This window comes from Penaeus monodon, unplaced genomic scaffold (assembly GCF_015228065.2).
Source record: "Penaeus monodon isolate SGIC_2016 unplaced genomic scaffold, NSTDA_Pmon_1 PmonScaffold_2004, whole genome shotgun sequence".
In the NCBI taxonomy this organism is placed as follows: Eukaryota; Metazoa; Arthropoda; class Malacostraca; order Decapoda; family Penaeidae; genus Penaeus; species Penaeus monodon.
Window position 1 is genome coordinate 20001 of NW_023649748.1, and position 10412 is coordinate 30412.

Sequence of the window (10412 nt, forward strand, 5' to 3'; positions counted from 1 at the left end):
TGTGTGTCTATGTGTGTGTGTCTATATGTGTATATGTGTGTGTGTGTGTGTGTGTGTGTGTGTGTGTGTGTGTTGTGTGTGTGAATATATATATATATATATATATATATATATATATTATAATATATATATATATATATACATATATATATATATATATATATCTATTTATATTTATGATAAGTATATATATTTATTCTTTTATTAAATTATATAATATATATATATATATATATATATATATATATATATATATAAAGTATGTTTGTATGTGTGTGATATGACAACGCTGTCACACCCTTTCATGTGCAATCACCCCGCCTTGCAGGAGCACGTGCAGCGCGTGGAGCGATGGTGGCGCAAGCTCCCCGGGCAGCGCGCGGCGCCGGGCCACGTCCTCCGCGAGACGCTCGATGCGATGACGGAGGTGAACCCGAAGTACGACCAGGACTTCCCGACGCACCTGACGCGCCTCCTGCTGAAGCTGGTGCTGCTGGACGCCGTGTTCGTCGACCGGGACTACGGGGACAAGGACCGGCGGTGCGTGGTGCCCTTCGCGTGGGAACGGTGGTTCGCCCGCCTCGTGGCAAGGCTCGGCCCTTTCGCCCACCTTCAGGAGCTCCAGGTCTACGGGGGGATGTACCCGAGTATCCTGGGCGGCCATCCTGAAGGGCGCGCCGTTCCTCACCGTCGCTCCTCATCTCGCACATCAACATCACCGACGAGATCCTGCTGGTGGCCAGCCGCTTCTGCCCGCGCCTCGAGAAGCTCTACCTCTGCACAACTACCGTGGCAGGTCATTTCCCTGAAGGCCTTCTGCGCCGCTTCTTCGACGGCGCCTCCAAGAGGGACTTGGTGAGGGTGATGCGAGCGGGCTGCGAGGGGAACATAAACAGAACTTTTGATTCGCTCAGAGAGGTCGACCTCGCCTACGGTGAGATAGAAGTGGCGAAGGAGTTCCACAAATTCCTCCTGTCTTTCTACCCTGACCTGACTAGCATCAGCTGCGAGTGGAGGACGAACATGTTCGAGGACGGCTACTCCAGCCATCGCCTACGACGTTCTCTTCCCCATAATCTCGAAGGGGCAACAGGTCTCCCTGAAGCGCGTGTTTCTAGACGGGGTGACGCTCTACAGCACGGGGCGCGCGCGCCTGCAGCAGTTGGCGTGGAGCTCCCCGGCCGTCACGTCACTGGCGCTCGACTGCAGCACGAGAGGCAGCCCGAGGGTTACGAGACACGCGGGAAGGCAGCTGACGGAGCTGCTGTCGGAGGTGGACGCACTTCTCGGAGCTACATGCGAACGTCAGTTGCGAGGACCACGTCACGCACGCCATGCTGGCCCTGCCATTGCGGGTTCACGGGGGAGGCTGACGGCCCTCACCCTCGAGGCCTCCAGCCCTGGCCAGCGGCTCCACGTTGGCCACCGTGTGCCTTCTCGTGCAGCTCTGCCCCGCGCTGGCGTCGCTCAGGCTGCGGGTGTGGAGCCGGAGCATGCTGGAGGCGCCGGCCACGCAGCTCTCGCCATCGCTGCCGCTGCACTGCGTCCACCTGGAGGAATTCTGTCTGCACGAAGACGGCCCCGGCGACCAGGATGACCCAGTGGCGAGGTGGGACACCTGGCCCGCTGGACAGGGCTCATGGAGACGGTGATGACGGCCTCCCTCTACTGACCACACTCAGCATCAGCATCTGCCGCGGCGTGGCTCCGCTGATGGCAAGTTACAGAGTGATATCCACGTCCTCCACCTGCACGTGACAGATGGCTACGAGTGGGAGCCATCGGTGGAGCAGATCTGCCAGCTGGTGAGCCGCCTGCCGCGCCTGCAACACCTGTTCTTGGAAGAGGTTGTCTGGCCGCGTGTTCTGGCGAGTGCGACGTCGGTACCAGTTCACGGGGCTTCGGGTGTACTGGGGCAATCTGTACGGCTGGCCGAGGACTTGACGCGCGTCTGGTGGCTGAAGGCGGGCATGCGGAGAACTCTTGACCGGAGAGGGGATGCGTTAGTGCTGAAAACCTTACTGTATGGAGGTCGTGGCTGCGTTTGCAAAGTGCTTTCGGAGGCGGAGATAGTACAGTAGTGCATATTGCTCAACATTTAAGCTAGTTAACAAAAGATAGCATTGAAAATATAGACATATAACATTGGATCTGCTTCAGAATCAAACAAGCAAACAAAAAAATGGAATGTCGTAACAAAGTCCAGCGCTAGACTGATGATATTCGAAAATTAAAGATATAAGTTTTATTTCCCAAAGATTGCAAATATTGCTGACGGGTTGCGAAGTTTGCAAAACGTTTATCAATATAGTTGTATATTCTCCTTTCAGAACTGAGTCATGAACGAAACTGTAGCAAATAAAATTTTATACATTTCTATACATGCTATTAATGTCCCAAATTTCAGCTATTCAAAATCAGCTGAATCATACATGGCTAATGATTTAAGGGATGCATTATTCCAGGGTTTTATTCCTAGGTTTTAAAAACATGGTAAGTTTGTTAAAATTGTGAGAGGTCTGACCCAATGAATATTCATCATCCAGACACGCATATACACAAACACAAAATATATATCTATCAATCTAGACATGCATATCAATTGGACAGATAGATAGAAAGAGATAAATGTTTATCTATCAGAGAGAATAGACAGATATACACTTATTTCTTTGTATATGCATGTCCGTAGATATGAATATTCGACAGACACGTACACTAGATGGATAGCTGTGCAATGGATTTTTAAAAGCTGAAGAAAAATCTCGTAACTTCTTTATTAATGAAAGAAAACACACAATATAGAAAAAAAAATAACGTGCCATATCTTTCCTCTTGTTGTGTTTCCTTTCATCCTTGTATACACGTTGCAGTTCGCTCATTTCTTTTTTCTTTGTCAAGATTTGCAACATGAGGATGTTGAATAAAAATACAATAGGGGTGAGAGGAAATGCGTGGGAGTAAAGTGGTACAAAATTAAAGTTAATCAATAATGTTTTAATGTTTTCTCAACTTGGTAAAGGAATCATCTCCCTGGCCTTGGTTTTTGTGTATTTATGTGTCTGTTTGTGTATCTTTCAATCCATGCCTACCTACCTGTGTGTATTTGTGTCTATTTTTTTTCTAATCTATCTTGAGATCTGTACTAATCTGTCTGTGTGGGATATACGTGTGTCTATCTGTCTGTATATCTACTGTGTTAATCTGTGTTTATCATTTTTTTTTATCTCTGTATTTATCTCTCACTCTACTCGTTTATCAAAATGATAAAAGTTTGCTCCACAACAAGGCCCAGTACACAGGGAAACAGCCTAAGAAAGAGGCTTTTGGTTAAGAAGATTTCAAGGACTTTAAAAGAAAAAAAAGGGATTTATCAAGGACTTTTTATCTTCAAGTCACAAAATGAAGAAACTCCTCTGCTTTTTTCTTCTTTTCTTCTGGGATGGCAAATAACTCTGGCGCTTTTTATTTTAGAACTTTCTTTATTAGAAAATGTAGGTTAACATGAATGCAATTCACATTATGATAGGGGGACAAGTACAGTACAATACAGTGACAGGGCGATGACAAAAAACTGCATTGTCAGTAAAGGTTCGCTGAAGAGAAAAAAAGGAACACGTTTCGAAACGTTTTCTGTGGATTTTTACAGTAAATATGATTATACGAGAGATAGCTCCATGCCCTGGAATGTTAGAGGGGAATACTGTCAATCTCTTAATCTAGAAAAAGAAACAAAAACACATTTTATACACATTTATATAAAACCGCATGCAGTACCCTGTTAAAAGTTTTCTCCTGCGTGACCAAACCGATCTGAACACATACATCATTTCTCGGCGAATGGAAATGTGGAAATAGGCATTAGTTACTATTACAACCCAAATCATTTATTAAATAGGTAAAAAAATCACTCAATTTAGCCTTTATTATGCAAATCCATACAAACAGACTTGAAATCACTGGCATTACATTAATCTTTAAAAATCTTTTTAAGTAACCTGAGCATCGAATTCAATACCTAAATGCAATCGCTAACCAGCATATACAGGATACTGCAATACGTAAAAAAAAAAAAAAAAACTTCAGGACACACTAAAATAAATACTAACCATAAGTCTCATCTCTATCAGTACTTGAAGAGAAATATATTTTAAAAGAAGTATCAGGTTATTAGTACTACTGCTAACTATTGTTAAGTATTACACTGCAGCGACTTGCTTAGTATGGGTATTGTGATATGTGAAGGAAGATGATGAATCTGGTCGAGTATTTGATGAAGTGTTCGACCTCATCGTAGGACACAGCCTCCACAACCATCCTGGAACGTACAGAGAATATTCGCTGTGACAGGGAGGATAATCGTGATAATAAAGGGAGTAGTAGTAGCAGCAGTAATAGTGATAATGATGATGATAATGATGATGATAATGATGATAATGATGATGATTGATGATGATGATGATGATGATGATGATGATGATGATAATGATGATGATAATGATAATGATAATGATAATGATAATGATAATGATAATGATGATGATAGTGATGATAATGATGATAATGATGATAATAATGATAATGATTGTTATTTTATTATTATTATTATTATTAAATTATTATTATTATCATTATTATATTATTATTATTATTATCATATAATAATTAATTATAATGATAATATAATGTTCGATATGATGATGATGATGATTGATGATGATGATGATGATGATGATAAAATAGTAATAATAATAATAGCAATAATAGTAATAATAATAATAAGAGTAATAATATTTTTATAACCAATCAAACTGTTTTGTGTTTCTAAATTACCCCATGTGTGCAGTGCGGCCTTTTATCACGAGTCAGCAAGATTGCGAGACGAATATAGGAATATAGTACCACTGCACCATGAAACACAGTAACCATTTTTTTTTTTTTTTTTTTTACATTTGATTTGATCTTTTTCTTTTTTTTTCCTGGGGGGGGAGGGTATATCAGTCACAGGGCAATAAACAAACCGATTTGGGGGCCTTGGCTACGCACTGAATATCTTATTGATTTTGGGGTCATTTATTTTACGTAACTTTTCACATCTCAGGCCTTCAACGACGCGGGATACTGACCTGTACTCTCGACCTGCCGCAAGAGGATCCAGTGTACTCAGTATACCTTTGCCACTCTCCAAGCGAATTCTGAAGGCGACACCTGTGGAAAAGAGTTAGTTACACTGATTAACGAAACCTTTAATATAATAAATGCTTATAACAAAAGTAAAATCTCCAATTTATATCAATCTTAACACGGAATATAAATAATAATAATGATAATAATCATTGTGATGGTGGTGATAGTGTGATAGTAATGTGAAGGTGAAGGTGAAGGTGGTGGTGGAGGTGAAGGTGGAGAGGGAGAGGGAGAGGGAGAGGGAGAGGGAGAGGGAGAGGGAGATGGGGATGAAGATGAAGATGAAGATGAAGATGAAGATGAAGATGAAAAAGATAAAGAAGATGGAGAAAAAAAAAAAGAAAAAAAAGAAAAGACATGAAAATGAGAAAAACAGAAGAAAAAAAGGAAAAATGGAGATGAGAAAAAAAGAAAATAAGCACCATATCATGACAATATCAAATACATAACGCCATTCACGCCATAATACCGAAAGCCGTTTTGTCGACGAGCTGCCAGCTGTCTGTAGGCCGAGACGCATGCTGGTCGGGAGGCCTGATCCGCAGAGATCCGGGCTTATCGCTGGGAGCCATGGATGTGGGCATACGTCACGCCGGGGGGCAGTTGTTCTTACCCCACCGGCAGTCCAGGATGCACGAGCTGTAACACGGTAATTGGGCTTGAATCAATGCTTTTTTTTTTTTTGCTTCGAATCGATGTTTCTTTTTTTCCGGATCAATGCCTTTCTGCTTCGAATCTACTTTTTTTTTCTTTTTTTTTTTTTTGCTTCGGACCAATGCCTTTTCTGCTTCGAATCAATGTTTTTTTGTTTTTTTTTTACTTTGATCATGTTTCGAACATGAAACCAGGCCAATTCTCCATTCGCATCACGATCACCAAGTTAAATTACAACCTAAATATTCCATAACCTCACAACCTAACGATATTATCCGAATCAATTTTAAGTATAACGCAACTTAAAAAACTACAAGGAAATACGGTTCGAATCAAACATCAAAATCCCGTACCCTGTGGCTGGGTCTCTCTGGTATTCGGGCGGGCAGGGCGCGGACACCACACTTGTACGAACCCCGGAGATTGAAGCAGAGTTGGTCCCTGCCACACTGCACGTCCTGCTCGCGGCACTCGTTGATATCTGGGGGGGGGGGGGGGATGGTGATGAGAGACGCTACCGTGTTGATGTAGTGGTAAATAAGTAAATGGATAAATAAAAAAAGATTAAATTAAATAAAACGTGCCAAATTAATAGTAAATAGAATAATAAAGGGGTAAAACGCGCTGATACAATTGTGAAAAATAAATGAATTAGAAATAAGTAACAGAATAACCTTTTTTTTTTTTACTGAACTGGTTTACTAAAAAAGTAGAAATCGATATAGGTCGAATATTGTCTATCTTTTAATATACCTACTTGAGTGTACTGGATTTATTCTACCGATTGTCGAGGATCTGCAAACAACAAGTATGTAAAGTGTGGGCTCTACTGATGATTCCGTTTTACGCCGAAGGACTCCCTCGAGATATAAAAAAATCGCCTACAGGATTCTGGTTTAACAATACCACCCTTGCTCCTTTTTTATGATAAAATACTAATTATCATTATCCCTGAGGCGTCTTTATCACCTCTCTTCGACTTAACACGCATGTTTTGCAAACTGTACTTACCGCCACACTCTCCTTTGTGCATATTTGACTCACCGCGGGTCTGCAATAACCGTCGCAAGTTCTGCCCTTTTCTCTGTTCGACTTACCGCACTTTTTTGCGTGTGTACTTCCCATCACGAGTTCTTCCATCTCCTTCTTTTTGACTTACCGCACATTTTTTTTTTTTTTTTTTTTTTGGCATTAGGCAATTTCCATAGCAAGTTCTTTCACTTATATCTTTCTGACTTACGGCACACTTCTGCATTCTCTACTGCCTCGCAAGGGCTTTCACTAATTTGATTTTGACTTGCCACTGCCTTCCATCCTCTACTTACCATGATATATTCTCTCACTTACCTCTCTTTGCTTCTGGTACTTGCTATCACATATCTTTATTTCTGTTTGACTTTCTGCACTTCTAGCATTTTTTTTTTTTTTACTTACGACACACTTTTTGCATTTATACTCACCACCGCATTGTTCCTGACTTACTGCACATTTTGCATTTTGTAATTATCAACAAAAAATTCTCCAACTATATTTTTTTTTTGCGACTTACCGCACTTCTTTGCAATCTGTTTTCTCCCCATCGTTACAAGCTCTTCTGTTAACAGTGAAATGACACCCAGTTTTGACTTACCGCATACTTTTGCACTCCCTACTTACCATCGCAAATTCTTCCACTTATTTCTTATTAACTTACCATACCCTACACCCTGTTCTTACCATCACACGTTCTTCTTTTTACATTGGGTTGGGATCCGGTTAATTCCTTAATTATTAACAGTTCTTCTGTTTATATTGGGTCGGTATCGCGGTTAATTCTCTCCCTTAATTTCTTACTTCACTTACCGTACCTTACATTCTGTTCTTACCGTCACACGTTCTTCTGTTTGCATTGAGTTCGATACCCGGTAGGACACAAACACATGAAACTCCGATGGTATTCCTCGCACCGGTGTTACATCTGTCCGCGCAGCGTGCATTCGTTGACGTTCTAGAAAAAAAAATGTATTTTACTCGAGTTAATTTGTATTTCGATATTTATTGATTATTGTTATTTTTTTAAGTGTTTTTCTTTTTCTTTTTTTTTTGTTAGGGAATTCGAACACTAATATGATTGTGAGTAAATGGCATGACATGCTTGAAAAGTTTGTCAGATGCAGGAGTTTCGTGTCATTCATTCATGAATGGAAATAAAATAGATGATACATTTACTTTCGTGTTTCATTCTTTTCATAATTCCATTAACTGTCCAGTTTATTTATTAATCTGTAGCGGGAGAAAAACGACGCTTGCTGGTTACGTTATGGCATTACGTTAAATGTTCAAACAGGATGAAGCTGTTAGTCAAAAAGCCAGTATTAACCTTGTTATTAACATTGTTCATCAACATTTAAACATCCATACTTTACGTTCTTCGTTAATGATTTCAACAACGGCATTTTGATTACTGCTTCGTAGTTGCAAACTTGCTCGCATAAAAAATAATAAAGTCCATTGTGTCACCACATTACAAAACCACACATAAACACACACACACACTCACACTCACACATCACACTCACACACACAACACACACACAACACACCACACACACCTCTACACTCACAACCACATTACTCGACACTCATCGTCCTCGAGCTCAAATCCCTCCCGACAGCGCCTTCGCTGTAGATGGAGTCAGAGGCGTTCCTGGAATTCGGAGGTCGGATAGCCGGCGCGGGGCGGAGTCTCGTTCGACGCGGCGGGAGGGCGACCGACCGGCGGCCTCCTCCTCCTCCAGGTACTGAAGCCCTGTAATGCGTGTTTTAGAATGACTTTGCGTCTTCGATTTTTTTTTTTTTTTTTTTTTTTGGTGAGGGGAGAGTATGAAATTCTTTGAGTTGGGGGGGAGGGGGGCAGTATTTAAAAAAAAAAGGTGTATGTCGTCTGGTGTGAATATTAAGGGTTCAAATTGATTTGATTTTTTTTTTTTTTATTTCAAATAGAATATCGCATATATATTCATTTCGCATTTTATTTCAGTGAATCTAAAAAAAAAACACAAAAAAAGGGCTTCAGTACCATGGAGTCAAGAACCTAACTGTTCCACTAACATCTTCCTTCCCTTTTAAAATCACAAACAAAACCATTAAAACCTCTATCGCAGAATCTACATTTCTTTTTTTTCTTCAATTCCATAAACAAGATCCTTCTAAGAACTAAACCCCAAGACGTTTATCAACAGAAGGAGCTCGTCATATCGCACCAACGCAGGATTTCCCGTCGGGCAGCCGCTGTTCACCAGGACCGCAAATACACTCGTACGTTCCCCGGAGGTTGTGGCACTGGTACTTGCACGGAGGGGGGGAGGCCAGGCACTCATTCACATCTACGCCACACAATGACAGCTTAATATCGTGAAGATAATGAGGGGGGACTTTTATGAAGTGGGAACTGATGGTGAGTAGGATGAGGATGAGGATATATATGTATATGTATATATATATACATATATATATCTATATTTATTTATATATATATATATATATATATTTATATATCTATATATATATATATTTTTTTTTTTTTTTTTTTTTTTTTTTTTTTTTTACATGGAGGTCCACCATAACATGTCTTGTGTCTGTTGGTTTGGGTTTTTATTATGATATATCTGTATTTTATTTCTCTACTTCCTCCTTGACTCAATTTTAGCAAGGAGAATACATCATGAGGGTAATTTGACTGCATATGAATGAAGAGTAACAAATACTTTAAGAGACTATGGTGATTTGCATTCAAAGTAGCATGAGGCTTACTTTGCTGTATTCAACCGTAAATCTGAAAGTAAATATCAGGCATACTATAGCAATAAAACTTCTCAATCCTCATGATACTGATGGTGGAGATTGTTCAAATGTTCAAAACGCCAATATGAGACATGCAACATATCTATATAAAAGCGTGTATCCGGAATTCAGTAATATTTTTCACATCTATAAAAAAAACAGTTGATATACATTAATATAAAACATGTAATATGCAATATATTACAGATAACATGCCAAATATAACAGATAACGTACAAATATAATATACCATATATAACAGATATAATAGTATACGTTCTGTATGGAAGCTCTAGTCACTGTACACTCAATTCCGAAATGCATGAGTTCCAAGAAGTTCAAAAAATTATCTACACACATATTTCACATCGTTTTGCAACATCCACATGCTTGCACGTTGGAAAAAAAAATCAAAACCCCACGGACCTAAACAGGGCTGCCCTGGTCCTGACGAGCTGAATCCCCTCGGACAAGTGCAGTGGTAAGAACCCCAAGTGTTTGAGCAGGTCTGGGTGAAGTGACATCCAGAGATCTGCTCTGCACACTTCGTCTATGTCTGGAAAGGAAAAAATTATCTCTGATTTATAGCCCGATGTGTCTGTGATCATATCATGTTGAAGGGACACCCTGATATTCAGATTTGAATGATCAGTCTGGAACGGGAATATTGATATGTGCTGTGTGGTGCAGCGGTAGCGATCTCGTCTTGCAATCTTGCTGACCCGGTTTCAAATCCCTCGCCGCAGTGG

At 40.5% G+C, this 10412-nt stretch overlaps 2 long non-coding RNA genes and 1 pseudogene across 2 annotated transcripts; 1 reads left to right on the top strand and 2 right to left on the bottom strand.

Moving 5' to 3' along the window:
• LOC119569940 overlaps window positions 1-1946 on the top strand; it is a 6525-nt pseudogene extending 4579 nt beyond the window's left edge.
• A 3829-nt stretch (window positions 1947-5775) lies between these two features.
• LOC119569937 lies at window positions 5776-7744 on the bottom strand. Its single transcript, XR_005228340.1, has 3 exons — window positions 7707-7744; window positions 6195-6322; window positions 5776-5826 (listed from the first exon to the last, which is right to left on the bottom strand). It is a non-coding gene; the product is annotated as an uncharacterized LOC119569937 (long non-coding RNA).
• An 800-nt stretch (window positions 7745-8544) lies between these two features.
• LOC119569938 lies at window positions 8545-10212 on the bottom strand. The gene is made up of 3 exons (XR_005228341.1): window positions 10090-10212; window positions 9084-9206; window positions 8545-8629 (listed from the first exon to the last, which is right to left on the bottom strand). It is a non-coding gene; the product is annotated as an uncharacterized LOC119569938 (long non-coding RNA).
• Between the last annotated feature and the right edge of the window lie 200 nt (window positions 10213-10412).